Here is a 27,786-nt window from a genome sequence, read left to right as displayed (position 1 = left end):
GAATGAACAGTGTGTGACCCTCAGCTACAGTTAGCCACCTGTAGAACACCAACCCACCACAAGATATGCCCTCAGCTCTTCAGCACCTGAGGGGCCAGGCACTGTAGTGGTGGCTTTGGTATGCAATCTTCATTGAGCACTTACTGTATCCCAGGTTCCACAGTTGCCACCTCTACCTCCGCCATCTGCAGAGCTGCCCTGTCCCAGCCACCTGCCCAGCTGATGGCTCACTAGATCCAGATGGCACCTCCAGGGTGACCTTCTCCTTGTCCCATTTCTTAGATGAGGCAAGTGCTCTGGGAAAGGTGGAGCCAGGAGCTGTGTGGCAACCCCTAGATGTTCCACCACCACTCTCCCTGCCAGTGGGTACATAGTGACATAGGTGTGACATCTACTGTACCCCCATGTTCCATCCAGTGGAACCGATGCAGAGAAAGGAGACACCACCAATCTTTAGTTGATGAGATTTATTGTGTCCTCCCTGTTTTTCTGCCTCCTTTGTTCTGCCACTATCTCCCTTCTCCTACCCTCTCCCTCTCTCCTCCCCCAGGCTCCTAGCTTATCAGCCAATTATAGCAAAGCTTTCTCTCACACAGGAGAGCATGTAGAGGAATGTCAGCATAGCACTATATGAGTCACGAGCTGTCCACGCGTGGCATGATATTAGATAGCCAATCCTAGAGCCTGGTGTTAACATGTCATAAGTCTCCAAGGAACTAGTAAGCAAGCAGCCTTTTTGAATACTTCCTTATTTTGGTAGCCAGTGCCCTTTGGCTCACTGCCAGGTGCCATCTTGTCCAAGATGGCCCTCAACAGGCTCTCCCTTTTTGTTATAAAAAGAAAAGGACAGCGACTGTGCCTGTTTAGGTGCCAGAGTCAGACTTTATCCTTACCCGTCATTGTAAGTCAAAGAGCTGTTGGCATGCTTTGATCCCTGTCTTAGGTTGGTATAAAGTCATCCCAAAGTTACCCATCTTTGACTACCAGCCCTGTAATTGGGAGAGCCAAATCTGCAGATCAGAGCCTTGGTCCATGGTCATAAGGGCTTGCCGTACCACTAAGGCTTGCTGTCTTTGACGACTTCTTAGAGAAAACAGATATCTGAGCAGCAATAATAATAGCAAGAACAACAATCCCATCATAGCAAAACTTCCCATCCATTGTTAACAGTCAACATGTCCACTTATTCTTGTAGTAAGTTCACTCTTTGGTTTAGAATCAGGATTCCCGTGGCGAGGTGTGCATTGATGTTTTCCTGGGCTGTCAATGCTTCGGCAGTGTCTTGTGACAGATTGTTGAGAACATGAGCAGTTGGTATAGCAATTCCTAGGGCAAGTCCAGCAGCAGTGGCAGCAGTCGCAGCAGCCGCAGCAGCAACAGCGATGGCTATAATGGCTGAGACACCAAAATCTCTTTTTGCTCTCATGGGTAGGAAATTTCACTCACTATGAAATAAGGTCACTTGGACTGGAATGAATTTTGGAATCCTGGCAATCACAGCCAGAGGAAATAGTGAAGCATCCCAACAACTAGACACATAACACTCTTGGTTAGCACAGTTAAGGACCTCAGTATCATTATCATTGTTATTAGTAATGTTAATATTAAACTTAGAACTGTTAGACAGAATGAACACAGAGATGTGACACATACGGGAGTAGGGGGAAAAGACTGATAAAAGGAAGAGTAATGGGCCTCACACCCTGTATAACTATAAACAGGTGTATTACTTCCCTTTATATAGACTTGCTTTTGACTGCACCTTTATTGAATGAGAGATTGCCTCCGTGTATCATGGCAGTTTCTGAAGTGGCTAACCAGAGGAAGCAAAGACTACCTCTTAACTTGAAGTTTAGACTAGTAATAAGTGATTTTACAGTGGAACCAGCTGGTAAGTAAGGAATACCTAGAAGTTCTGTACTAGGAAATAATTGAGGGAAAACTTGTGTGTCATGAGTGATATATCCCCAAAAGTTTTAGGAAAGCTAACAACAGCAGCCTTGCCACCATCACCATCATATTGTGTTTCGGTGCCATTTTCTTTCTTATGGATAGTTCTTACCAAGCGCTCTGGGACCCAGATAGGTTGTTGTTGGTCCTGAGGAAAAACACAAACAGATACTTGTCCCCAAAATTAATACTGGGTCAGGTCCTTTCCAGGACCCAGTCAAGATGTCTTTCCACATTGCTTGTGGATGGCCACCAGACTTTCTACTAAAATGTCTATCAGCCACAGTACAGCCCATAGCATCCAAAGTTAAAAAGTTGAGGGTGAATAAAGCAAGGTTAAGTCTGTTCTTGGGAGGGGCTAATGCCCCTATTCCCCCTTTTTGTTTAGTTAAGCAGACTTTCAATGTTTGATTAGCCCTTTCCACGATAGCTTTCCCTTATGGATTGTAGGGCAATCCTGTCGAATGATAGATATTAATTAAACTTTGAGCAAAACTGTTGAAATGAAGAAGAAGTATATGCAGGCCCATTATCTGTTTTAAATGATTTTGGCTTCCCATAGTAGCAGAGGCTTGAAGGCAATGACTGATTACATCTTTTGTCTTTTCCCCTGTATGGGCGATAGCAAATATATATCCTGAGTAGGTATCTACAGTTACATGTACAAATCTTAAAGTATCAAATTCAGGGATATGTGTGACATCCATCTGCCATAGATGATTTGGAAGGAGTCCTCTAGGATTGACTCCAAAATGAGGAACAGATAAATGAGGCACACAGGCAGGACACTGTTTTACTATATTTCTGGCTTGTTTTTTTGTAATGTTATATATTATTTTGAGAGTAGTAGCATTGACATGAAAATCTTTATGGAAATTAATTGCTTCTTGTACAATATTAAACACATGAGGATCTTGAGTAGCTGAGTCTGCAGTAGAATTTCCTTGAGCTAAAGGCCCAGGTAAGCGTGAATGTGCTCTGATGTGGCCTATATATAAAGGTTCTTTGTGAGCCCACAGAAGAGTTTGTACTTGATAAAAGCATAGCTGTAAGGTAGATTGAGGACTAATGGGTCCAGCTGTCTCAAGCTGGGGCACAAGCTGGGCAATATAGAGACTGTCAGTATAAATATTTAAAGGTTCCTCAGGAAATGTTTGTAAGGCAGTTATTATTGTTTTTAGTTCAGGTTTTTAAGCAGACTTATGAGAAGTAATAATAGTCTGTACTTTATCAGAAACTACTGTAGCTGTACCGGAGGAGGAGCCATCTGTAAAGATTGTATTTGCTGCTGGGATAGGTTGAGCCTTAACAACCTGAGGGAAAATAACAAGATGTCTTTTGAAGAAGCTGACAATAGGTGAACTTGGCAAGTGATTATCAAAAGTGGCCATGGTGGAACAATAGACAACTGCCCAATCTTCATTATTGTTAACTAGTATTTCAATCTGTTTTGCCGTGTATGGGACAATAACTGTCTGAGGATGAACTCCAAAAACTCGAAGGGCTGTCTTAAGTCCTAATGTAACTAGATTTGTCACCATCACAGGATACAGGGAAACAACAATATGGGGGGACACTGGCAAATGGATCCATATCAGGAGTCCAGTTTGTCACAATAGACCTGTAGGAGTATATTTAGAATCTAATACTACGAGATTAAAAGGCAAGGATAGATCAACTTTATCAATATGAGCATTTTTTAAAGCTTGTTCTACTAACCTCAAGGCTTTTTTAACTTCAGGAGTTAAATTTCTGGGGGATGTAGGGTTTGGATCTCCTTGGAGAATATCAAACAGAGGCTTAAGCTGACCAGAGGTGATTCCCAAATTTGGCCTTATCCAATTTATATCACCTAATAATTTTTGGAAATCATTTAGAGTCTTAAGTTTTTCCGTGGCTAATTGAATTTTTTGTGGCCTAACACAGGTATCTAATATTTGATGTCCTAGAAAGGTAATAGGGTTATGGGTTTGAACTTTTTCTGGGGCCACATGTAATCCCCATTTTTCTAGGGTATCAATAACATTGTTAAATGCCCTAAATAAAGTCTCCTGTTTTCTGTGAGCCAAAAGAATATCATCCATATAATGGAGACAATAAAGTTCTTTATAATTTTGTCTAATCTGTGATATAATCTGGCCAACATATTTTTGACACATAGTGGGACTATTTGCCATTCCCTGGGGAAGGACCACCCATTGGTATCTAGTATTATGCCCTTCATTATTTAAAGAAGGAACGGAAAAGGCAAATCGAGGGCTATCCTTGGGATGCACAGGAATGGAAAAGAAACAATCTTTTATATCTATAGAGATGATATGATAATGTTTTGGAACAGCAGTTAACGAGGGGATACCCAGTTACACCAAGCCCATAATCTGCATACTGGAATTTATGGCTCAGATATTGCAAAAGTTGCCATTTCCCAGACTTCTTTTTTATGACAAAAATGGATGTATTCCAAGGGGAAGTGGAAGGAATGATATGGTTTTCCTTCAATTGTTGATTAACTATTTCCTGGGCCGCCTCTATTTTCTCTTTAGAAAGGGGCCACTGGGGGACTCAGAAAGGATTATTGAATTTCCATGTTATCTTTAATGGTTCAGTGGCCCCTCCGGAAAACCCAGTCCCTCAGTCCCTGTTTGTCCTTTGGCTTGATTGGGGCAGGGAACACCTTGTAAATTTTTGCCTAGTCCTTTTCCAGGAATATAACCTTGTCTCACCATGACTGGCAAAACAGTTGGGTTTAGACAGGAAATATTTTGCTCAACTGAGGAAGAAATGACAACATCCCTCTGTGTTAAAATGTCTCTTCTCCAAAGAGTGACAGGCAGGTGAGCTAATACATAAGGTTGGAATGTTCCCCTTTTCCCATCAGAGTCCTCCCAAGATAATACAGCTGAACTTTGTAATGGGGTTTGGGCAAATCCAAGTCCCCATAAGGTAGTACTGGATGCTGTAACAGGCCATGATTTGTTCCAGTCCTTCTGTCTTATAATAGAGATGTCAGCACCTGTGTCTATTAGACCGTCTATGGGAGTATCATTAACTTTTAATTTAAGCATGGGTCTATTTTTTGTTGATTGTGCCCAAAAGATACCTGATCCTGTGGATCCAAACCCATTGTTTTTTCCAGTCCTTTGTGAACTGGGAAAGGCCCCATGATGGCTAGACAATATCAATATTTGTGCTATTTTATCTCCTGGAGAAACAACAGATACCCCTCGAGGGGAAGATAACATAATCTTTATTTCTCCAGTATAATCAGAATCAATGACTCCTGGCAATACTTGTAATCCTGACAGAGTTGTGGAACTCTGCCCTAACAATAATCCTGTTGTGCCCTCACGTACAGCATGAGTGGTCCATGTACGCCCATGGGGACCGCTTGTACTCCCATTTCTGGGGTTAAAACGAGTCAGATGGAGGCACAGAGGTCCAATCTCCCGCTCCCTGATGTTCCTTGGGACAACGAGGAGATAGTCAGAAAGGATTGTGAGTGGGGATCTGTACTATGGAATTCTGAAAGGCCCCATATATTTGAGGGCCCCGGTTGGGCCCCCTGGCCGTTTTTTGACTGGGCTGGCATAGGATATCTCTCTATATCAAATCTTGATGTACAATATTTCACCCAGTGCCTTCCTTTTTGGCACCAGGGACATAGACCTGGGGCAGGTTGATTTGTCCCTTATTGTTCTCCAGCCTTAGGTGTTCCCCTAGGCTTTAGTCCTATGGGTCCTTCAGGGCAGTCTTTTCTGAAGTGCCCTCCTTGCCCACACTTAAAGCATATTATTCCTTTAGCTCTTGATTGCCCGCAATTTGGCCCACGAAGAGCACAGCTATTACTTGTCCTGTAATAACTGCATCATTGACATCCCTGCAAACCTTTATATAGGTACTTAAATCTTTATTTTTCCATGATTTTATAGCTTTTTTACACCATCTATTTGCTTGCTCATAAGCTAATTGTTTTATTAAGGGCATTGTTTGTTCTGAATCCCCAAATACTCTAGCAGCAGTTTGAATTAATCTATCAACAAATTCTGCAAATGGTTTGTTACTTCCCTGAATTACCTTGGACAACTGCCCCTGTAAATCTCCTGTTCCTTGAATTAACTTCCAGGCTTTAGTGGCAGCAGCAGCAATTTGTGCGTACACCCCAGGATCATAAATAATCTGCTGTTGAATACCTTCATAGTTTCCTTCTCCTGTTAGCATTTCTACATTTCTTTGGGGAAAGCCTGCAGTAGCGTTACAGCGTGCCATTTCTAATGAGGCTTCCTGCCATGCAGTTTTCCACACTAGGTACTGCCCCCTGATAGCACAGCTTTACATAGCCTTTTCCAAACTTCCAGCACTAGATTTAGCCCCGATACTGATTCCAACATACTAATTGTAAATGGGGCCTGTGGACCATATGTAGCCACTGCCTCCTTAAAATTTTTTACTGTTTTGAAATCCAGAGGTTGGTGGAATCTTTATCTATTTTGGTCCTCTAGTACAGGGAAGAATTGTGGGACTGCTGAGGTTTCCTTAAGGGGGGTTTCTTCTCCCCATGGTGAAAAACCCATCTGATTTATAGTATGAGCTAACTCCTCCCAAGGGTACCTTGGGGGATATAGGGGGCGCTGCTTGGGGGGAGCTGCTGCCTCCAGGAAGGGATTGGTATTCCTTCCCGATATAACTGATGGGGGCGACCGTGTCCTTGATGCTCTTTCTAATTCCTCCCCAGGAAGCCCCTCCTCCTCTTCTTCCTCTTTATGAGAAGTTATACTTAGTTGTTTCTTTATCTCTTCCAGACACATATTTCCTTTTTTTACTAAAGTTATTAATTTACCTTTTTTAGATGTTAGACATTCCTTAATGAGCTGCCACATTGGAAAAGTACCTCTAGGTAACGGGGGTTGCTTTTCTGCTTTAATAAGATCCTCTTTATGATGTTCCCATTGTGGAATATTTAGGACTCCCTCTTCCAAAAACCAAGGACTAACCTTGGCCAACGTGGTTACATGTGCTGTCACAGTAGATCGTTTTATGGCAGTCCCATTAGCCTTAAATACATCTTGTATGACTTTTATCATTTGATTTCTAGGCACTTGTGACCCCATTCTGGAGTTATGAGACCTCCCTTTACCGGGGTTATGTGGCCTCCTTTACCGGGGTAATGTAGACTCCCTTTACCAAGGTATGTGGTCCCCTTCACCGGGACTGTGGGGTTCCTTTACTGGGACTGTGGGGTCCCTTTCACTGGGACTGTGGGGTCCTTTTCACCAGGACTGTGGGGTCCCTTCACCAGGACTGTATGACCTCCCCCTTATACACTCTGGCCAGAGATTTCCAGGAGGTTATCCTACAGTTTCCCTATAGCTTACTTTAAGCTACTTAGTTTTCCTATAGCTTACCTTAAGTTACTTACCTGGGAGAACACAGAAGGAGAAAGAAGTTCCCCGTACAGGCCACCACTTGTTCCATTCAGCGGAACCGACGTGGAGAAAGGAGACACCACCAATCTTTAGTTGATGAGATTTATTGCGTCCTCCCTGTTTTTCTGCCTCCTTTGTTCTGCCACTATCTCCCTTCTCCTACCCTCTCCCTCTCTCCCCCCCCAGGCTCCTAGCTTATCAGTCAATTATAGCAAAGCTTTCTCTCACACAGGAGAACATGCAGAGGAATGTCAGCATAACACTATATAAATCATGAGCTGTCCACGCGCGGCATGATATTAGATAGCCAATCCTAGAGCCTGGCGTCAACACGTCATAAGTCTCCAAGGAGCTAGTAAGCAAGCAACCTTTTTGGGTAGTTCCTTATTTTGGAAGCCAGTGCCCTTTGGCTCCCTGCCAGGCACCATCTTGTCGAAGACGGCCTTCAACACCCCCAGTCCCAGCCACCTCAGCCCTCTGCTGCCCTGTCTTTGTTCTGATCTCCACCACTCTCCCTTCTCTCAGTCTCTCTCTCTCCCTCTCCTCTCTGAACTTCATGGAAGTTTTTTCCAGTGTTTTTATTCTGGGCTATTTATTTCTATGACCATCATTCCTCCTCTCTCCTGTTCTCCTCCAAAGAGCCCCTGCTCTCCCTCTTCTCTCCTGCCTGGGTTCAGGACCCTCCTCCATCCTGAGTGTGGGGGATGGGCACAACGCAACCCTGGGCAGAGGTCCCTGGAGGCAGGTGTCCAGGGGCCCAGGGGAACCCTCAGTCCATGAGGAAGGGGCTGCAAGACTGGCCTGAAGGCAGTGAGGTCTGGCAGATGACCAAGGAAGCCCACCAGGCCTCAGGGAGAATGTCAGGTTAGGGAGAGGCTGGGGGACCATGGGGAGGATGGAGACCTGGATGGGGTCAGGAGAGAGCCCAGAGGAGGCATGGGATGGTCAGCCAGGGCTTCAGCTGCATGGGAAGTGGGCGGGCTCTGTGTGTGTGTACGTGTGTGTGCATGTGTGCAGGATATAATTAGGGTGTGCCTATAGGAGGCAGATGGGGTGGGATGGGGTGGACTCTGTGTGCGTGGGGAATGGAGATGTTTTGTGTGTGCACATCAGGACAGGCCAGTGCCCTCTGTGCAGAGGCGATGGGGTGGCCTGCTGTGTGTGTAGAAGGAAGAGAGGTGCAGAGACCAGAGGGCTCCTCCTAGCTGCTGAATGCTCAGGAACACCAGCATGTTAGCTGACGGTCCCCATGCAGGTTTGCAGCCCATTCAAAACATATTCATAGATGAATGCATTTTTTTCTCTTTAAAATCAGAAGTTGCAGCAAATTTCAGGGGAAGCAGCTCCTGTGAGGCAGGCCCAGGCTGGATCCGATGTGGTAATTAATGAGGGAGCCTGGATTCCAGGCCTCTGTATTTACTCATGTGCACACACACACAGATGAGGCAGGCTGAATAGCTGATTTCCAGTGACTTCAGCTCCTCTTGCTGCAAAGTTGAGAACAAAATGACTGTCCATGCATGGAACAGGCTCCATATGGAAATGGAGAGAATCCAAGGCCAGCTTTGCATCTGGGCTCTGGCAAGGGAGATGGGAGGGGAAGAGAGGGGCCTGGGGGTTCCAGGGCCTCTCAGAAGAATCATTTACACCCTGGTTGGGATTTGAGCTAGATTTTGTTGAACAAACACTTATGAGAATGTGTTTTCCCACCTCCCCACCCTGGGGCTGCTCTGAGTCACCCTTTCTTCAGCTCAGACCTCACCAGGGATGTAATGCCTGGTGGTAGGAAGGGTTTAGGCAGCAGTGCAAAATCTCCCCTACACACCCCTCCCACCAGCTCTTCTCCAAGCTGCAAATTCAGCGCCCAGCTTTTATGTTCTCACTTAGCTCGTCCCTGTGCCTTTCTGTCTTGTGGCTCTGCCCCAAACCCTTCCAACTGATGTTTTTCTGAAGATCTACAAGGGTTGGTGCCCATTTCAGGCCAACTGTTCAAGCCCTGTCCCCTGCAAAACACACATGCACATGTGAACTTTGTGTATGTGCATAGTGGAGCAGCTCAACCTTCCTCTACCTCAACTTTCCAATCCATAAAATGGGAATGAGAAATGATTTTTTTTTTTTTTGGTTACCACCTACTGTGGACCAAGCAGTGTGCTGCGTTTCCTGGGACCAGACACAGAGGGACGCCAGTCACCCTCTTTCAGTGTTCACAAAGTGGTGAGATGACTCACTTGCAGGAAAGTCAGTAGATTAACAAATTGAGATCATGCACAGGGACATAAATAGAGGACATGGGAGGCTGAGCAGGAGAGAACTGGGCCAGGAGGTCTGCTGGATGGGAGATGAAGTCTGAGGAGGAGGCAGGTCTAGGGAGAGCAGGGCTCAGGAAGGGCCTCCACACAGAGCCCAGCTGAGCAGAGACCTCTGGAGGACCAGGGGGAAAGCAGCAGGTGCCAATGGGAGGTCATAGGTCACTGTACAGGAGTAACCACCAGATGGTTGTATGCAGGGTTGTGACCTGAACGGGGTCCATTTGCACTTTTGCCAAATTATTCTGGCACTGAATGGAGAAGGGGCACAAAGTGGCCACACAGGAAGAAAGAGGGCATGGGCGAGGTCAGCATAGCATCAGAGCTGGCTCTGGGATCAGGTGGCCTGGGTAGGAGGACAGACTTCTCACTTCTGGGTCATGGGATCTGGGGAAAGTTACATAAGATCACCCTGACCACGTGTGGTCTCAGTTCTGTCATCTAAATTGCACAGTGGCAATTGGATCCTCATGGAGTTGCTGCAAGGCCTAAAACTGCCTGTACAAGTGAACAGACCCAATAACAGACCTGTCTCAGGTGCTGAGTCCTGCTCTGCCCTTCTCCATTGGCATTGACCTAGCCACTCAGACCAGAGATGATGGTGGTATGTGTTAGGGTGGGTGATGGTGCAGGCAAAGCAGAGGCACATTTGGAGAATTCTGGGGACTTGAGCAAGACCCTTGTCTCCCTTGGATGGTTCATGATTGGAGTGGAGATGTTTCATGTCCTCATTAATGAAAGGAAAAGATCCAGAGTTTCTCACTGACACCACACCCACACAAAATCATGGAGCCATGTGCCTGACTGCAAAGCTAATACCATCCTGGGCTGCTTTAAGTGGAAGCAAGAAAGAACAGCCTGGAACAGTCCTCCCCCTTGGTGCTGTTAACATCTGGGTCCCATGATGTCGTATGGGACTGTCCTGGGTGTGGTAGAGGGCTGAGCAGTATTCCTGGCCTATGACACTAGGAGCAGGCACCCACTGTCACAGTCTCAGCATCCCCAGACCTGACTTTACCCCAGGTGGCAGACTCCTGCTCTTCTGGGAATTGGTTAGCCCTACCCCACCCAGCATGTTCTGTTTTATTCTGGATTTATGAACTTCAGAAGGAACAAAGGATGTGCAAAGAATGTTCTAGAAGAGTCCTGCTCATCAAAGATGAAGATCTTTATACTGCCCCTTACTTAGAAGTTAAAGGCTCTTGGAGAACTTACTGTGGTCTTGAGAGACACAAACGTCTGAAAACCAACAAGGAAACCTGCCAGAGAGATGAGGAAACCTGTGGCTCCAACTCAGCTACCCAGGAGTGAGGACAGTGAGCACCCATACCTGGTGGTGTGCCAGCGGCAGGACGTGGAGATTCCCTCACCCCAAGGCAAAACCCTGTCGGCCACTCTGCTGCATTGTACGATGAGACCCTCTGTGACAAGTTCAAGTTGGGAGCAAGGGACTTTTCTGGGAAGCTCCAGCATCATCTCCCTAGACAGGCCTGGCATTCTTGAGGTGGAGAGGCTGGAGAGATGGCCTTAGCAAATGCAGCACAGCACCCAGAATGGAGCCTGGGACAGAAAAAGGCCATGCATGAAGACACTGGTCACATTTCATTGAAGAGTTCGGTTAACGGATGGCCATCAGGTTCATTTCTTAGTTTCAACAAATATATGCTGCTGCTGATGGCGATCAGGTGACCTTGCACCCGGCCCTGGCTGGCAGGAGCCCTGGGTGATGGGGGAGTTGAGACTCAGGCGCTCTTCCCAGGGAGAGGTGGCAGCACCAGGAGATGGACCCCCTTGAAGGGTCTGTCAGTGGCCCCGCAGCCCTGCCACAGTGTGTGCACACCCAGCCAGGGTACTGCATGGGCCACGTCCTCTCTGCCACCAGACAGTCGTGGTTCTCGGCATTGCAATCCAGACACTGAGCCCTTGGTGAAGCCCGAGTGACCCCGTTGTTCCTGCTGTGATTTCTTCACTGCAATGGAGGAAGTAAATACAGGTCTCTGGAAGGACCCTCAAGGTCCTGGTGACACTCCTCCTAGCAACTTGTGGGTCACATAAATAGGAGAGTGTCTTCCTTGGCACAGCATCTGGATTACCTTCCACCAAATGTGACCCTGCCACACCACGGCATGTGGCTATATAAGGTGATGTGCAGTGGACGGGGACCTGATGCTTTGGGAGAACCCCAGGCCTCACCCCATAATGAAGAGAAGGTACAAGGTCTTCTGAGAGCCAGGCAGCCCCAGGGTCTGTGGCCACAGTAGTGTAGGAGCCCCATCTTTGAGGGGCCTCTCCTAATGGAAGGGAAAGTGGGATGGTGAAAGGGGCCGCTCAGGCAGCGATTGTACCCAATGGAGGGGCTGGAGGGGCAGAGGCAGGGCAGTGGGGTGGCCAGGGAGGCCTTCCAGGGAGGCAGCGCAAGCTGAGGAATGAGTGGCAAGGCGCCATCATGGGCAGAGCAGGTGCAGAGGCTGAGGTAGGCACGCACCCCCTCCCCTGCAGAGCCTTGAGGAGGAACCCGTGGTCCTCACCTTGAGGAGAGGGTGTGAGACGGTGGAGCGAAAGGGCAGGGGTCTGCTCGGGCACTGACTCATCCCGAGTGAGAAGTTGGGAGATTACCCAAGGATGCCGGAGCCACCAGAGAGCTGAGAGCACAGGTGCGACACCAGGTGTTGAAGGCCCCTGCAGAAGCAGCCCTGGAGCCACAGTGGGAGCGGGGTGTCACCACAGGGGTGACAGAAGCCCCTGCTGGGATGGAGGGGTGGGTTTGTCTAGGTGTCCCCATGGCCTGTCTCCCCAGCCTGCCCCAGCCAGGACCTCAGTCACATGGGGATCTAAGGAAAAGGGGGACCAGGAGTCGGGACAGGGCACAATGCCACTGCAGCTTTCTTGCCACGCCAGTTACCAGGGAGCTTTCTATCCACCTGGAGTCAGCGGTGCAGCCTGAGGACAAGGACATGGGTGGCCAGCAAAGGCCAGGAGCCCTCCGCCCTAGACCTGGTCTGTGGGATTGGTGGTACCCAGGTCTCTTGTGTGTCTGCAATGGAGCGGGGCCCTGGCTTGCCTGGCAGCTGTCCACCAGGCACAGGTCCCTGGGGACCAGCCTAGTGACTGACGCTCCCTTGACATGCTGCTGGTGCCTGGCATGCTTGGGACTTTGGCTGATAAGGACAGGCAGGCAGTCTCTGTGGATTCAGAGCGGGATCATGGGCCTGGGGCCAGCCACTCACTTCTGGCCTGGCTTTTCTTGAGGCCTGTGTCCTCAGGTGAGTCTGCACCCCTGAGGCTGGTAGCAGCTCCCCAAGGGACCGTGGCTTCTTTCTGCTTAGTTTTCTCCACCTAGAAAATGGAAATGATGCCATGCTTTGTGAGGATCCTGGTGCCTCTGATGTGCCCAGAGGTTAGTGGTGGTGGCCTATTTGAATGACTTTTAATGCCAAGAGGTGTGGCCATTTTCTCTCACCTCTAGAGGGAATGGAGGAAGCCTGTGACTGGCCCTGACACAGCCACCCCCTTCCTGCTCTGCGTCCCTGGTGGCAGCAGACTTCCTTAGCAGGGCCGTGAGGAGGGCACCCAGAGACCCTGCCCAGGGGCCTCAGCACTCAGCTGGCCTCTGGTTCTCCCAGCAGGTCCAGAGAGAGATCAGGACTCCTGTCCTGGGAGCAGGGGGCCCAGCCTGGTGCCTGCCTGGCACCTGCCTGCTGAGCCTTAGAACTGCTGGGAAAAGTGGGAAGACAGCTCAGCATCTCTGCAGGGCTCTCTCCCTCCTCTGCTTCCTTCTCCAGCCCAACTCTGTGCCCAGGAGGGAGAGACACAGGGTGATACGGGCCTTTTCAGTGGCACCCAGGGCCAAGGTTGCAGGGTAGTCAAGGGCGCAGCTTATGGATGGAGTCAGTTGGGCACCTGGTGCAACATGGCTTTGTGCACCAGGCTTGATATGGCCCAGCCCCTCCTGCCAACTCCCCCCGCCCCTTCCACCCCACAAGAAATTAGAAATTTGACTCTAGTTGTCACAACCCCATGAACCGCCACCAATCACAGGACCCCAGTCACATGCCCTGTATGTGGAGGGATGTGGCAGGGTAATTGGCACATCCAGGTGAGTGAAAAAATTGGAAGAGCAAGGTCTGAGCGTGGGGCGGGAGGCCCGTTCAAGGGCCTGGTGGCCTCCTCATTCACAGCTTTGGATATTTGCTATTTTGTGGTTTCCATTATCCACACAGTGGGGAGTGCCTGGGGAGGAGGCCCCTGACCTGCCGGGCACGTCCCCTGGCCACCTGCCAAGCCTGTCCCCTGGCCTTCACCCTGGGAGGTGGGTTCCTGCAGAACTTCCCTGGGAAGGCTTCTGACCTGGCATTGGAGCGACCTTACAATGGCCTGACTGTGTTTTGATCTCGCTTATCTCCAGAGCTCATGGAATTCATTGGTTTCTCCCCTAGTCTTTCTTTCCCTCCTCTTAAATCTCTCCCCATATCTCTCTGCCATCATTAGCGTTGACCTGACGTGATCCCACACACTCTCACCAGCATTCGGGGTCACCCAGGACAGGACAGGAGCGCTCCTGGCCTTGGGTCCCAGGGCTGTGGATGTGGCCATCAGCCATCTCTCGGGCCCTTGGTTTTCTCAACTGTAAGCCAAGAGCTGGCATTGCTCTCGTGCCCAGTTGCTGAAACCCCTGAAGGTGGTGTGTCTCAGAGACCCAGCCCTGGCAGTCCCTCCTTGGTGGCAGCAGTGATGGCGTGTTGAAACCTCAGGACACTGGGTGCTGAAGCCAGGTGTTTCTGAAACTGTCCGCAGATGCCAGAAAGCTCCTTCTGGATCCAGCCCCATCCTCCAGCTCCACTGTACCCAGCTCCCCAGAGCCGCTCCCCTGCAGCTGCCAGGGCCTCCAGACACAGCTTTTCACTGACTCTGCCCTCCCTGAGACTCCTGCTCCCCATCCCTGCCGAGTTCCCTGCTGGACCCACAGCCCCTCCTGAGCTCTGCAGCCACCCCACTACCAGCCAGACACCCAGCTCTGCCAGCCTCCCCTCCCAGCTCCTCCCCACCTCTTCATTATCTCCTCGCCTTTCTCCGAACCCTGGGCTGCTTACCATGCATGAAGCATCCAGCTCGTATGGTGCTGCAAAGGAGGAAGTAACTCAACAGGCCCCTCTCTACCCCTCTCCCCTCTCCCCTTTCCCACCCCTCTGCTCCCCTTCCCCTCTTCCCTCTCTCACTCATACACACACAGGCTGGCTCCTCAGAAATCAGGGTTAGGAAACCAGGCAGAGGTCAAGGCCACACAGGGCCAAGGCTGTGGGCCCTGTGGGCACCATTGGATTTCCACAGGACTGGACGGAAGGCTTAGGCATCTCCCTCCTGCCCTGTGGTCCCTGGAAATGTGGGACTATTTCCCTGACTTCCCTGGGGCTGAAGTCAGCTCTGCATCCATGGGGGCCACACGAGGCTTTCCTGACTCTGCTTACAGGGCCTCCTGCCTCATGTCAACCTGGTCAAGCCTCCAATAAAGAGACGGCGCTCCTGCAAGTGGCTGTGCTGAAGGGCAGGCAGAGTGTCCAGGCCTGGGTCTTCACTCGCTCCAGCTCTGCTACCCTGAACTGGTCCCCATCTGTACCCTGGGGAAGGGCTGTTGACAGACATGTCTGCGTGGACCCCGCATCCCCTGCCTGGGAGGGCAGGCATCAGTCCCCAGTGGCAGTGTCCACTGGGGCTACCATGGCCTGTTTGTTAGGCTCTCCAGGTGTCCCCTCAGAGCTGGGGCACTGTGCTGCTTGCTGCAGATGCAGGGTGACAAGATTGCTGTGGTTTTCATGATGCAGAGGTAACCTCAGCTCTGTGGAGAACAGGAAAATGGATGTCCACCCACCCCACAGTGTCCAGGGCCACAGCCAGCCAAGCCTTAGGGAGGTCAGGAAAGGCTGTTCTGGGCTAGTGGAGACCAGGGTTGTCGGGGGACCAGGGCCCTCTATCCCTACCAGCAGATGCTGGGCCATGTAGCCACCACACACATCACCCCTGGGGCCCTAGCCCATCTCTGAAGAAGACAGAGCCACAGATTCATGTCTCTGAACATGCCTACCATGGAACTTGTTCACCAAGCCCCCAGCAGAGGCACGGGGACTTGGATAAGTGGCGAGAGGTGGCATATCTGTCATGGGATGTGCTGGTCTTTAGGTGGCAGAATAAAGCAGGTTTTGTGGGCTGGCCTCCTCTGCTCTCCAACCTCAATACCTTGTCCCACCTGCCTGGCCTCTGTCCCCAACCCTGGCCTCCCTCCAGATGGACCAGGAGCCTCCTCACGGCGGGAAGACTGATGGGCTAGCTCTGGCTCCTCCCACCCCAGGAGACTGGCTCAGCCACCAGTACCATTCCTAGTCATCTGCGCAGAGGAGGTGCCAGGAGGGGCAGAACCGCCTGAAGCTCCAGGGAGACGTGCGGATTCATTTTGAGGATTCATAATGTTGTGTTTGCACACTGTCCTGTCTCCAGAAGTTGGACTGTCAGGAGCCTCGGATTTAGCTTATGTTGTTTCTCAAGAGCTTACGGCCTTCACCATGATTTTTCCCAGTCAATCTTTGGCCCTGAAGCATCCAAGACCATCAGGGGCAGGTGGGTGCCTGGCAGGCTGCGCGTGTGTGGAGATTTCCAAATCAAGTAACACCTCTCTTCAGATGCCGGGCTCATTAAATATTTATTGGCAGCAATTTGTGCGTATTTAGTTGATAAATGGACCTTAGGAAGGGACTGAGGTGGGCAGCCAGATGACAAGGCCAGGGAGGCCTGAGGAAGCCTGGTCCTTTCGGCCTGGCTGCTCTCAGAGCTTCGGCTCATGGGGAGTCGGCCACGGTGTCCGGCCATGTTTGCCTGTGTGATCCCTGTGGAGGAGCGTGGTGTCCTCCAGAGCTCTGCTGGCTTTGGCTCAGACAGCAGAGGAAGGCTCAGGGAGGGACGCGGGGTACAGGGGGAGGAGCTTGTATCAATCCAGCCTGAGCCCCGTGGGCACCTCCCAGGTCCTGCCTGCTCAGGATGGGATTCCCACCTGGATATGGAGGCAGACTGGATCCCAGGCCCAAAACCTGGGGTCTCCCTGGCCTGGCCACACATGCACAAGTCTGGGCTCCCCCAGCAAAAGGTTTCCTTGTCGGGAAGGGGAGGACAGGTGCACCAAAGCCTGCAGCGTCTTGGAGTGGAACGGAAAGTTCCCATCAGCATCCCCCAGCTGACCTTAACCTGTCTGGCCCGCTTGCTGCCCAGGGCCAGGGAGAAGAGCATGCTGCCTGTGGGCCTGACCCACTGCATTGCATGTGCCTGGAGCACCTGTCTCCAAACTGGGAGGCTCCGGTGGAGGACCTCCTGCCACCTCTGCCTCCTCTGTGGGCTTCAGTGCTCAGACCCTCGTTTGCCTTGTTTCCAGCACCTTCAGGGAGCTGAAGACGGTGCACTTGCCAAAGAAGACGGTCAGAACAGGCACACACAGGGGCTTTGGCTTCGTGGACTTCCTCATGAAGAAGGATGCCAAGGTAAGATGTGATCCCTCCCTGCCCAACCTCTCCTTCCAGACTCTGCAGGAGAGGCGTGGCCTCCTCAATGCAGCATGGCCCCACTCCTGGGACTTTCCTCCTCTTCCCTGACCTGCTAATTCATACAGCAGCCTTGGAGGAACGCCTCTGGGTGTTGTGTCTGCAGGACGGGATGGTGCTGGATTTCCCAGGCCTCTGCACACCAGAGAGAGAACTCTGCGGTCCAGGTGGACCTGGGCAGGCAGCGTGGGAAATGCTGTGCAGTAAAGTTCTCAGAGAGGAGAGGGAAGGTCTGGGAGCAGCCTGTGGGGACAGGGCTTCCCTGTTGCCTTTGTGCCCTGGCGGGTCTGGCTTGTGCTGGTCGTGTGCATGAGGCAGCCCAGGTGACCCTTGATGCATGCGTGTGTGCCGCCCTTCTGCTGGGCTCCTCCAGCTGGAATGTGCTTGCTGGGTTGCTTGGATTTTGGGGTGTTGGGGACAGAACCCAGGGCCTCGCACTGCTGAGCCAGATCCAGCCCTGAAGATCTTTGAGGTGAGGCTTCTGCTTGGAGCTGGGGTACAGCAAGTTGGCCTTGCTGTGGGTACCAGGTTCTCGCTTGCCACCAGCAGGTGTCCCGCTGTGTCCTTGGTCACTGCACTCTCGGGCCCAAGCTCCAATGGACAGGGGACTGCCAGGCTTCCCTGTGGGCTTCCCCTCAAGAGCTCTGTCCCCCAGTGGCATTTCCCCTTCCTGGCAGCAGGTGGCCCTGCCCTGCACCGGTGAGGAGTCCTTCAGAGGGCAGGTGCTTCTTGAAACTGCCCCTGGCATCCTGAGGGGTCCAGTGAGGGTCAGCTTCTTGGAGCCCAGGGTACAGCTCCGGGTCACAGCACAACCCCCATGGGCCCTGGGACACCCCTGGGGGCCTGCCTGCCCTTGCGACTGGTGCCTGTGCCATGGATGAGTGGCCGTGTTTGGACACCTGCTCCTCTCTCCTGGGCTGGCAGCCTTTCTGTGCCTCCCGTCAGGGCCCAAGGGACAGCCCCCTGTGGGCAGCAGGCCCGTGGCAGCAAGGGAGGCAGCAGAGGTGGGCTCCAGGGTGGTAGAACCCACCCTGCCTGGGCACAGTAGGTGGCACGCTGACCCAACCCAGCACATGGTGAGCGCTGCACGTGACTTGGCTGTGCCCTTTTCACTGCCACAGTGCCCGACCCCCAGGCCGCCGTCCTTGGTCCACAGGTGTGCACACCTCCAAGGTTCTGGGCAGAGAAGGCCAAGGGGTAGGTGCCCTCCCCCAGTCCCCAGGTGCTGGGCAGGGAGGGTCGGCTTCCTGCGGAGGTGCTGGGGGCAGTGCAGGCCCCTGTCATGGGAAGTGCCTCTTGCGAAGGCCACGGCCAGCACTAGCTGTTAGCACACAGACCACAAAACCAGCCTGCAAGAGGTGGCATCCCCATGCTGCGTCCCCTGCCATGGATGCTCAGGTCCCCTGTGGGTGGTGGTCAGTTTCCTGGCAGAGTCACCTGAGGCTGGGGTGCTGTGGTGTACCAGGAACGGCTGACCCTGGGTGGCCTCCGGTTGGCTGTGAGGGGGACATGGTAGGGAGGGGCCAGCAGCAAGGCACCCTCCTGTCACCCCAGAGTGGGGCCACCCCGGGACACAGCACTTGTGTCTGGAGGGTCAGACCAGGTTTGCATGTCCAGCCTGGACACTGCGAGCCCCGCGCCATGTCACAGTGAGAACAGCCAGGGTCAGCAACCCCACAGGCCTGGTGGACCCTAACCCAGGGTCCTCGCAGGTTTTGCAAGGCCTTGGTGCCCTCTGCTTAGTGCCGCCATGAGGAGTAGCACCTGCCGCTTTCTGTGCTGAGAGGACTGTTCCAAGCAATCCTCAGGCAGGAGGAGGGGACCGAGAGCAGGGAACAGGGGCAAGCGCCAGGAGCTGCGGCCATTGAGCACTCGGGCTGGCTGGGCATTGGTGGTTAGTGCTCCCCAAGCAGCTGCCCCAGGCAAAGTCCAAAGTGTCCCCACCACACCAGTCACCACGGTGGCCCCAAGCATGTGCTGCCTCCGTTGCCCCTGAATGAGGGACCCTGAGTTCTCTGTCCCCTTTCCAGAGACCCAGGTCTCACCTGGCATCTGGGGGCCCTGCAGAAGCTGCAGGGGCTGAGCTCAGAGTAACCTGGCAGCGGAGGACAGCAGAGGCACCGCGAGCACCACCTCCACACAGGACACGGTCCCCACATGCATGCATCCTCCCATCTGGCCTGCTGCGCCCGGGAACCCTGGGGCATCTGCAGAGGTGCTCCCTCTCCCCGATTCCTGCCCCGACTCACCAGCCATGGTGGAGCCTGTGAACCCACGGGCAGCCCAGCCCGGCCTACTGCTGAGATGCCCTGCCCATTGAGGGTGGGTCCAGCCGTCAGCCCTTGTCACAGGTGTGGTGACCAGAGCCCTGGTCACAGGAAGCCGGGCAGATGAGCTGGCATCTTCTCCCAACCCAGGACATTGTATGAGCTCCTGATGTCCCCGACAGTAAACGTCAGACCCTCTGACAGCGCTGGTGTTATCTAGCCCTCCAGGTGTGACGAGCAGCATTTTCAAAGAAACTTTCCCATGTCCTGCAGGAAGCAGGAGACAGAGGCTGAAGAGTGAAGAGGATGGAGCCTGAGGATCAAAGGAGACAGAGGCTGAGGAGCGAAAGGGACAGGGCATCACATGCCAAGGACCCACACAGAGCTGAATGCAGGGCCTCCCCAGGATCCTGGGCCTGTGCTGGGCACATCTGTCCACAGCCATCTGTCGGCCACTAATGTCCCCTGCATTCTCTGAGGACAGTACCTGTGATGGTGGACCCGTCAGACTTCCAGAATCCCACTCGGCAGGACAGACCTGTGCACTGCAGGTGTCACACTCTGACCCTGGCAGGACTCTGGGGCAGCAGGCAGGAGGCCCTTGACAGCTGGAGGAAGGAGGCTCAGAGGCCTCATCCTGGTCAGGGTCACACAGCCAGTGCTCCTCAGCTGGGGACAGCCTGGTCCCTCTGTCCTTTCTACTGGGTCCCCTAACCCACTGCCCTCTCTTGTTGCCCCTGCTCCCAGCACACCCTCGGTTCCCACCTGGCCCTGATGCCTCAGGGACTTCCGGGAGGAAGGCCGAGGCTGTCCCTTGGAGCATCTCTGGAAACAGCCTCCCCAGCCCCTGAGGAGCAGTGATCTTACTCCTCGTGTGGAGGCCGGGCCTCCCTGCCTCCCCTTGCCAAGCCTTAGGCCGGCCTAGGAGCCCAGCCAGGTGCACCTGTCCCCACTGGCTGAGTGGCTGCCCCTGGGAAGCCGCCCACCCCCTCTTGCCCAGACCAGGTGGATCCTGGAGGAGGAAAGGCGGGCACAGGGAGGGCAGGGCCGCGAGGTGCAGGCAGGCTGTGCCCAGGAACCAGAGTATGGGTTTTTCCCACGTAAGGCGCCTTTAATTCTCCTTCCCCAGCTGCACCTTTGTACTTCCCGGGCTGCAGCTCTTTTTATTTGCCACCACTGTTGTTGTTTTAAAACAACATTCACATGGAATGTTCTCCAATTAGCAGAGCAATGTGTTGGCTTAAATAAACACCCGGGGGAGCCGGGATGGCGGCTGGCAGCAGCAGAGCGCCTCTGCTCTGGAGGACGGCCCGGCTCCAGTCCCTGCAGCTCACGGCTCCCTGCACATCCCTCACAGTCCCACCAAGCCGGGGTGGGCACAGGGAGCCATGAGGACGTGAGCAGCCCTGTCCAGGGGACACCGCAGGGCTTCTCCAGGCCTCTGGTCACCACAGGGTCCACTGACGGGCCTGCAGCGGGCAGGGTTGGACCAGGCAGAGCTGCTCAGCTGCACAGGCTCCCTGCTTGTAGGTGCCCGGCACAGAGCCACGTGGCACGCGGGGAGCTGTCCCGTCATGCTGTTGTGGTGCTCAGCACGCACCTACTTGATCACATGCATGGGCAGAGGGCTGGGCCAGGCCTGTGGGGGTGCAGCAGAGCGAGGGGCACTGTCCCAGGAGGGGCACAGCCAGGCGCACCATCCCCACTCTGCTCCTCCAGCAGAGCCACGTGGGTTTGGTGTGGCTTCGACACAGAGTCACCTCTTCCCTGTTGGGTGAATATGGAGGAGGAACCCTGACTCCTGGACCCAGCTGACACCCCCACGAGGGGACACTGCTGCCCTGGGGCTGGCGTGAGCATGAGGTGGAAGATGCTGGGAAGCACTGCCCGTGGCACCGCGGAGCAGGGGCAGCCTGGGGCACGGGCATCCCTTGCTCCGTGCCTTCCAGCACGTTAACTGGAAGCAGATCAGGAACTGGTCCCGGCCCACTCTGCCACAGTGTGCGAGGCACGCATGTGCACTCGGGCCTTCTGCTTCCATGTGCGAGTCTACCAAGCGTCCATCAGCACAGCTGGAGGGAAGAGAAGATGTGTCTGGACCCTAAGCTGACCCTTTGAGGCAGGGACTCAGGCTCAGCCAACGCATGTGGACCGAGAGCCTAGAACCAGGACAAGCTCCCCCAGAACAAGCCCTCAGGGGCAGTGTCCTTCCTCCAGATGCACCAGGCCATTGGCAAGAGCCACCAAGGAGGGGGCAGATCCCAGCTGGAGAGCCTGCTGTGCTCATGGCCTCTGGGGACTCACTTCCAGCAGCAGCCACGGGTTCCCAGAGCCCGGCCTCACCTCACGCTTGGCCTGGGGCTGGATGAGCCCTTGTCTTACTTGGTCTTCTGGTGACCTGTGAGGCCAGAGTGTCCCTATTTTGCAGTTGAAGAAGTGAAGACAGAAGTTCCCTGTCAGGTCAGAGAGCCAGAGAGCAGCCAAGCCAGCTCCATGCCCAGTGCCACCCAGAGTGCCACTGACCCCCGTCCCTGGCCCTGCCTCTGGCCTCAGCTGCAGGACTGCTGTGCGCTGGTGGGAGGGAGAAGAGTGAGTCTAGGTGCTCCAGACGCTGCAGGCTGGGAGTGGCCGCGGGTACTTGTCTTAGAAGCGCACTCTGCCACTTGGGGTCATTTCTCAGAAGGGCTCAGAGTCGCCCTCGGTCATGCACAGACCCTGCTGTGCCAGCACAGTGCAGGCCAGAAGCTGTGGACAGGGCTGCCGAGAGAAGGTTCACGGGACTCGGAGTGGGGGACGATCATGCCCACTTCAGAGGTGACGGCACTGGCCTCTGCATGCCTCAGCAGCCCTGCTGGCCTGGTCTCCCCATTTGCTGTGCTCAGTGCCCTGTCCCTGGACCTGCTGGTCATCCTTAGCCAACTCAGCAGCCGCTCACTCCAGTCATGGGGCCACAGCTGGTCAGAGCAGGGTAGCATGGCCCATGTTCATGTGAGAGATGCAGCCCTCTGCCTGCCGGGAAGGTTCCCCAGGGAGTAGGAGGGACCAGAGGGCACCCTGGGCAGCAGCAGACAGGAGTCTGTCCCAGCTCTGCCCAGGAACCAGGCAATCCTTTGCAGTCCTGTGGGACACGAGTCCTGCCAAGGTCATGCAATGAGCTTTTGTTGCTGGAGAAGGTTTGTCTCCAGGAAGGCTGTGGAAAGGGCAGGCCCAGTGTACTGCTGGCTGGCTTCCAGGGCCTTCTGTTCTTCAAGATGGCCCCCAGTCCTGGCCAGTCTACCTGCACCGTCATCCCCACAACACCTGAGTAGAGCTCCCGGGAACTTGGAAAAAGGTGGCAGGAAGACCCTGGCTCTCCAGACCTGTGGTCCATGGCTACATCAGAGGAGAGCAAAAGCCAGGATTCCTGGGCAGCTGCCAGAACCCTGGACAGTGGGGAGGCCCTGGGCCAGGTGGGAGCTGCTCAGTTCCTCTGGGGGCCACATGGCTTCTGAGCAGAACTCAGACTCGAGGTGTGCTGCCCAAAAGGAGCTCAGGTGCCATGGAGTTGGGGCCCCAGGGTCAAGGTCAGAACACACCTACACTTCAGAGATGTGTGCAGGACTAAGCAGGACTGAGGGACTCACCAGGGACCAATGACAGTGGGGACCTGTCACCTCGCTTAGGCTAAAGGGACTCTTGGAGGAAAAGGCAAGGGCCAGAGCTCTTATCCTACAGGAGGAGCAGGGAAGGAGTGGCCACCTCCCCCACTGGGCCTCCCGTCTACTTGGCCTCCATGGAAACCACAGTGCGAGGGAGTCCTGACCACAGGTCCAGGAGTCACCTCCTACATGGAGCTGGCCAGGAATGACCAGCGTCAGCCATCAGAAAACAGCAGGAAGTGGTTCCAAGGGCAGGGTGGCTCTTCTGTGGCCTCTTCTCTGCCTACGACTGCATCCTCAGTGTTCCATTATGGACCTTAGTCTTCCCCAGCGAGCTAGCTGGGGGTTTGACCTCTGGGTCCTGGTAGCATGGGTCACCGTCCCCACCCTGTGAAGTCCCAGAGTCCTGCATGTTGGGTGCAGTGCCAGACCAAGACTGCATGTGTCCAGTTGGGGTCCATGGGCTTCGCTCTCCTGTCCAGACCTGCTCCTGCCTGCCCTTGCTGTCTCCGTGGTCTGAGGAGCAGGGCTGGAAGGGTCCCCTCAGGACACTCAGCCAGGTCACCCCCTCCAGCCAGGGCCACCCTCACCACACACCCAGGCTGGAGACACTCAGTGAAGGAGACGCCATGGTCTGCTCTGGGTGTGGACTGAGCACAGTGCCTTCCCTGCAGGGGTCGAGGTCAGGCTGGGGAGACTGGCAGGTGCTGCTGGGCAGGGACAGCTGCAGGGAGGGAGGCCACATGTGCTGGGTGCTGGGAGAGAACCTGGCCACCGCCTGTGTGAGAAGGGCAGGCCTCCTGACCACCAGGAAGTGTGTGCATGAAGCTGGTGTCCAGGGCCCATGACGGGGAGGCAGCATGGAGCCTCCAAAAAGGAAAGGAGAGGGAAGCTGGCCTGCCACAGGCCTCGCCCACTCGGCTTCCCTTTGTAGCGAGGGGAGAAGGCAGTTCCTCCGCTGAGTGGGTCCAGGTCCCTGCAGTCCCAGGCCACCAGGAGATCCGGGGTCCTCAGCATGAAGGGCTCCTGCTCAGGGAGGGGAGGCAGCAGATGCAGGGTTTGGAGAGGCCCACGGTCCAGGGACACAGCTCTCCAGAGATGCCCAAGGCTGTTGGGCAGAGGCACCGGCCACCCTCGAGCTGGCGCTGGGAAAGCGGGGAGGTGGTGGTGATCTCAGTGGGGTCAGCGTGGGAGGAAGCAGCTGGCAGAACTCAGTCCAGGGCAGCAGAGGGCCTGCACTCCCCTACCTGGCATGGAACCTTCTGTACCTCAGGGTGTCCCTGGAGGCTCAGGTCTTCCTCCTCCTCCTCCTCCTCCTCCGCCTCACCTCACCCCCAGGATGCTGCGACTCTACCAAGATCTCCTTACATATTTTTAATGAAGCCCAATCATGCTGGATTATCCAAGGCCAAGTTTAGCCTGGAACCAGGTCATTTTTGCTGCCTGCAACAGTTTGAGGCCACCAGGTTCCGGACACCAAGTCAATGGACACTTGGGAATGCAGCCTGATTTCCATCAGCCAGCGGGACTGGAAGGAGAAGGGTAACCGCTGTTCTGGAGAACCAGATACTGTCGTAGCTGCTCCTGCAAAGAGCTGCTGTGTGGACCCGCCATTGTTCCTGCTCCCTGTCGTGGGAAGGCAGTCGGGGTGCACAATGATGCACAGTCTCCAGGAGAACCATGCAGGAGCCTCCCATTCTCTGCTGCTGCCTTTCCTTTCCACAGGTTGAAGCTGAGGCTCAGAGACGTTAAGCAGCTTGCCCACGATCACACAGTGAAGGGAGATTTGAACCGAGGTGCCCAGCTAGAGAGCCCATTGTAAGCTGACCTGCCATCTCACTTGTAGTGGAAAGCCCTTTCAAAGCAAGGCTAGTATAAGTGCAGGAGGGATGCAGAGAGGAGAGGGACCTGGGAGGGCCCAGGAGGGGCCAGGAGAGGGAATTTTTAGGGACCCCACAACAAGCTTTTCTAGGCCTAAGAGAAGTGGGAACTGGCTTCCCAGGGTAGAAGCACAGTGTGACCACAGGAGGCAGAGAGGCTGGGCCTCCTAGGGCCTTGTCTCCTTCCAAGTTGAGGCTGAGAATCCGACAGATGTTGCTCTCGGCCGCCCCCACCCACAGCTCCTTGGGACACGGCTCCTCAGGGACCCTGGCACCAGGAAGGAACATCCGCCATGCCAGACTCCCCACCAGCTTCTCTCGCTTCCTGAAGCCCCTACTCCCCAATCGGGCCATCTCCCTGTCGTCAGCTGAGTGCATGTGTGTTTTAGAGTTCTGAATGGGCCCTTTCCGCTCAGAGTCCAGATGCAGTTTTATGTTAGAAAAAGGGAAAGAGAAAGCTTCCCGCACCTGGCCCTCTTCAGAAGCAGCACGGAGAGCCGTGTTTCTGTTGGCCACTTGTTGTCGTTAGAGTTACAGTTCCCAAACCCGCCATCTTTCTGGGTCCCTCTTCTCTTGAGTGGGTGCCAGGTGCCCTCCTGTGCCTGTCCTGCTGAGATCCCTCAGCAGCCCCTTCATGGAGGCGGCTCCCTAGGCACCACCTCCCTTCCCCAGGCAGCCACCAGCATATTGTCCAGCAGTCCCAAGTGGAGCGTCCCAGGGGGGGTTCCTTCAAGAGCCTCTGTGGAGGCTGGCATGCTGGTGGCCTTGGCCTGTGGTCTCGTCACGAGGCCTCCAGCCACACCGCATTCAGCCTGTCTCCACGCAGCCCCCAACAGCAGGTCCTGGTGGCCTGGAGAGCCCCCCACTCCAGTGTCCCTTACCTGGGCTGATTTCTCTGCAGCTGCCTCTTCCTAGATGGTCACCTGAGCACTGGGATGGCCCCGGGATTTCTCCTTTGGGAGACACAGGTCAACTGTGTGGACCAGTTTTAGGTACAAGCTGCAGAGCCAGGGAGGGACATGGCAGCGGAAGGGAGAGGAGCCACCGGAGTCAGAAGAAACCAAAGGGGACAGATTCAAGACCAGTGTAAGGGACAGAGCCACCAGGGCCAGCGAAGGAGACTGTCACCAAGTGACACAGGTTGCACAGTTGTCGCACGGTGGCCGGTTGGAGCTGGGCTTCCTCAGGAGCCGCTGATGCTGACAGGCAGGGACGGGGACCCTGCTAATGGGGTCGCCATGAGCAGAGAGGATGGAACGTGGGAAAGGAGCCCCTGCCCGGTGCCAGGCGTGACCCTGGCAGTGGCCTGTTGACTGCAGGGCATGCGCAGTCTCTGTGGGAATGGAACCACTCATTAGCAGGTGGCCTGCAGCCCTGGCCCTGCTGGACCCCGGTGCTGCGTGTCACAGGCAGGGAGGACAGCAGGTGCCAGGGTGCCTTCAACTCATGCACGGCTGTCTCTCATCCCCGTGCAGAGCCTTCAACGCCCTGTGCCACAGCACCACTTGTACTGCCGAAGGCTGCTCCTGGAGTGGGTGGACTCCGAGGTGACCCTGTAGGCCCTGCGGCAGAAGATGGCCGAGCACTTCCACAGTAGGTGCGGCCTGGGGGCTGGGCCTCTGGGGTCCAGGGCTTCTCGGGAAGCAGGAGGGGCTGGGTCCCCAGGAGCACCGGCCCGAGCTGGGTATCCACCCTCCTGCCCTGTGCCAGGACACTGGTCACCTGCAGGCCTCCCTACCGTCGCAGGTGCCTGCACTCCTGGGCCAGGTGACAAAAGGAAGGTGCCAGCTTCCTTCCCACTCTGTCCGTTGGCTTAGTGACTGGTCATCTGGCCGGGGAACACATCCCCTCCTGCCTGTCTGGGAAATCAGGCTCCAGCATGGGGCCAGGACAGACCCTCCTGTGACCCACCATGATGCCAAGGTCTCTGCATAGTCCTCTGGCCTTCTCCTGGGGCCCAAGGCTCTCAGCCCTCCTGTGTGGGCCCCAGGTGCCATTGCCCCATCATCCAGGCCCCTCCTGGGGGGCGCCAAGGGCCCCGGGTTGCCCAGGGGATGCAAAGGCCCTGAGACAACAAAGTTCAGAGCAGGCCATGGGAGCTAGGGAGCAGGTTTAGGGTAGGAAGGGGAGGGAAACACACTGCAGGACCAGCAGTGGTCCACCATAGCTGTAGGCTCATCTGGTCTGGCAGGGAGCCTGGCTTTTATTCAAGATGCAGTGGGAAGCCCCCGGAAGGTTTAAGAAGGGGTGTGAGTCCCAGGACCAGATTTCCTCTTTCAGACCTATCCTCATTATTTCTCGGGGTGGCAGCATAGAGGAGAAGGAAAGGGGTAGGTGGTCCATGTCTTTCTCTGATAAGCAAGGACAGTAACCAGAGCAGAGGCCAGGGCTTGAGAGAAGAGGTAGACTGTACTTTTTTGGAGAAGGTAGTGTCACCAGGCTGGCTTCTGGAGGGCAAGAGACAAAGCAAGCCTGCTGCCCAGGTCTTTGCTCTGAGTCACCCATCACGGTGGGCCATGCAATGAGCCATCCAGGAGGCTGGGAAGAAAGGCGTATGGGTGGGTCTCTGGGCCAGCTGGGCTGCAGACATCTAGCTGGACACCTGTGGTCTCAAGCAGATGACTGAGTTGGGAGCTCACAGGTGAAGTCGGGGCTGAGGGGTGCACTGGAAAGTCATCTGTGTAGGGATTATATCCACAGCCTGCCGCAGCTCACACACCCTCTTCCAGAACTCTGTCT

The sequence above is a fragment of the Sciurus carolinensis genome, unplaced genomic scaffold, assembly GCF_902686445.1.
Source record: "Sciurus carolinensis unplaced genomic scaffold, mSciCar1.2, whole genome shotgun sequence".
Classification (NCBI taxonomy): Eukaryota; Metazoa; Chordata; class Mammalia; order Rodentia; family Sciuridae; genus Sciurus; species Sciurus carolinensis.
The sequence above is the reverse complement of the archived record's forward strand: the minus strand, read 5'-3'. Positions refer to the sequence as shown.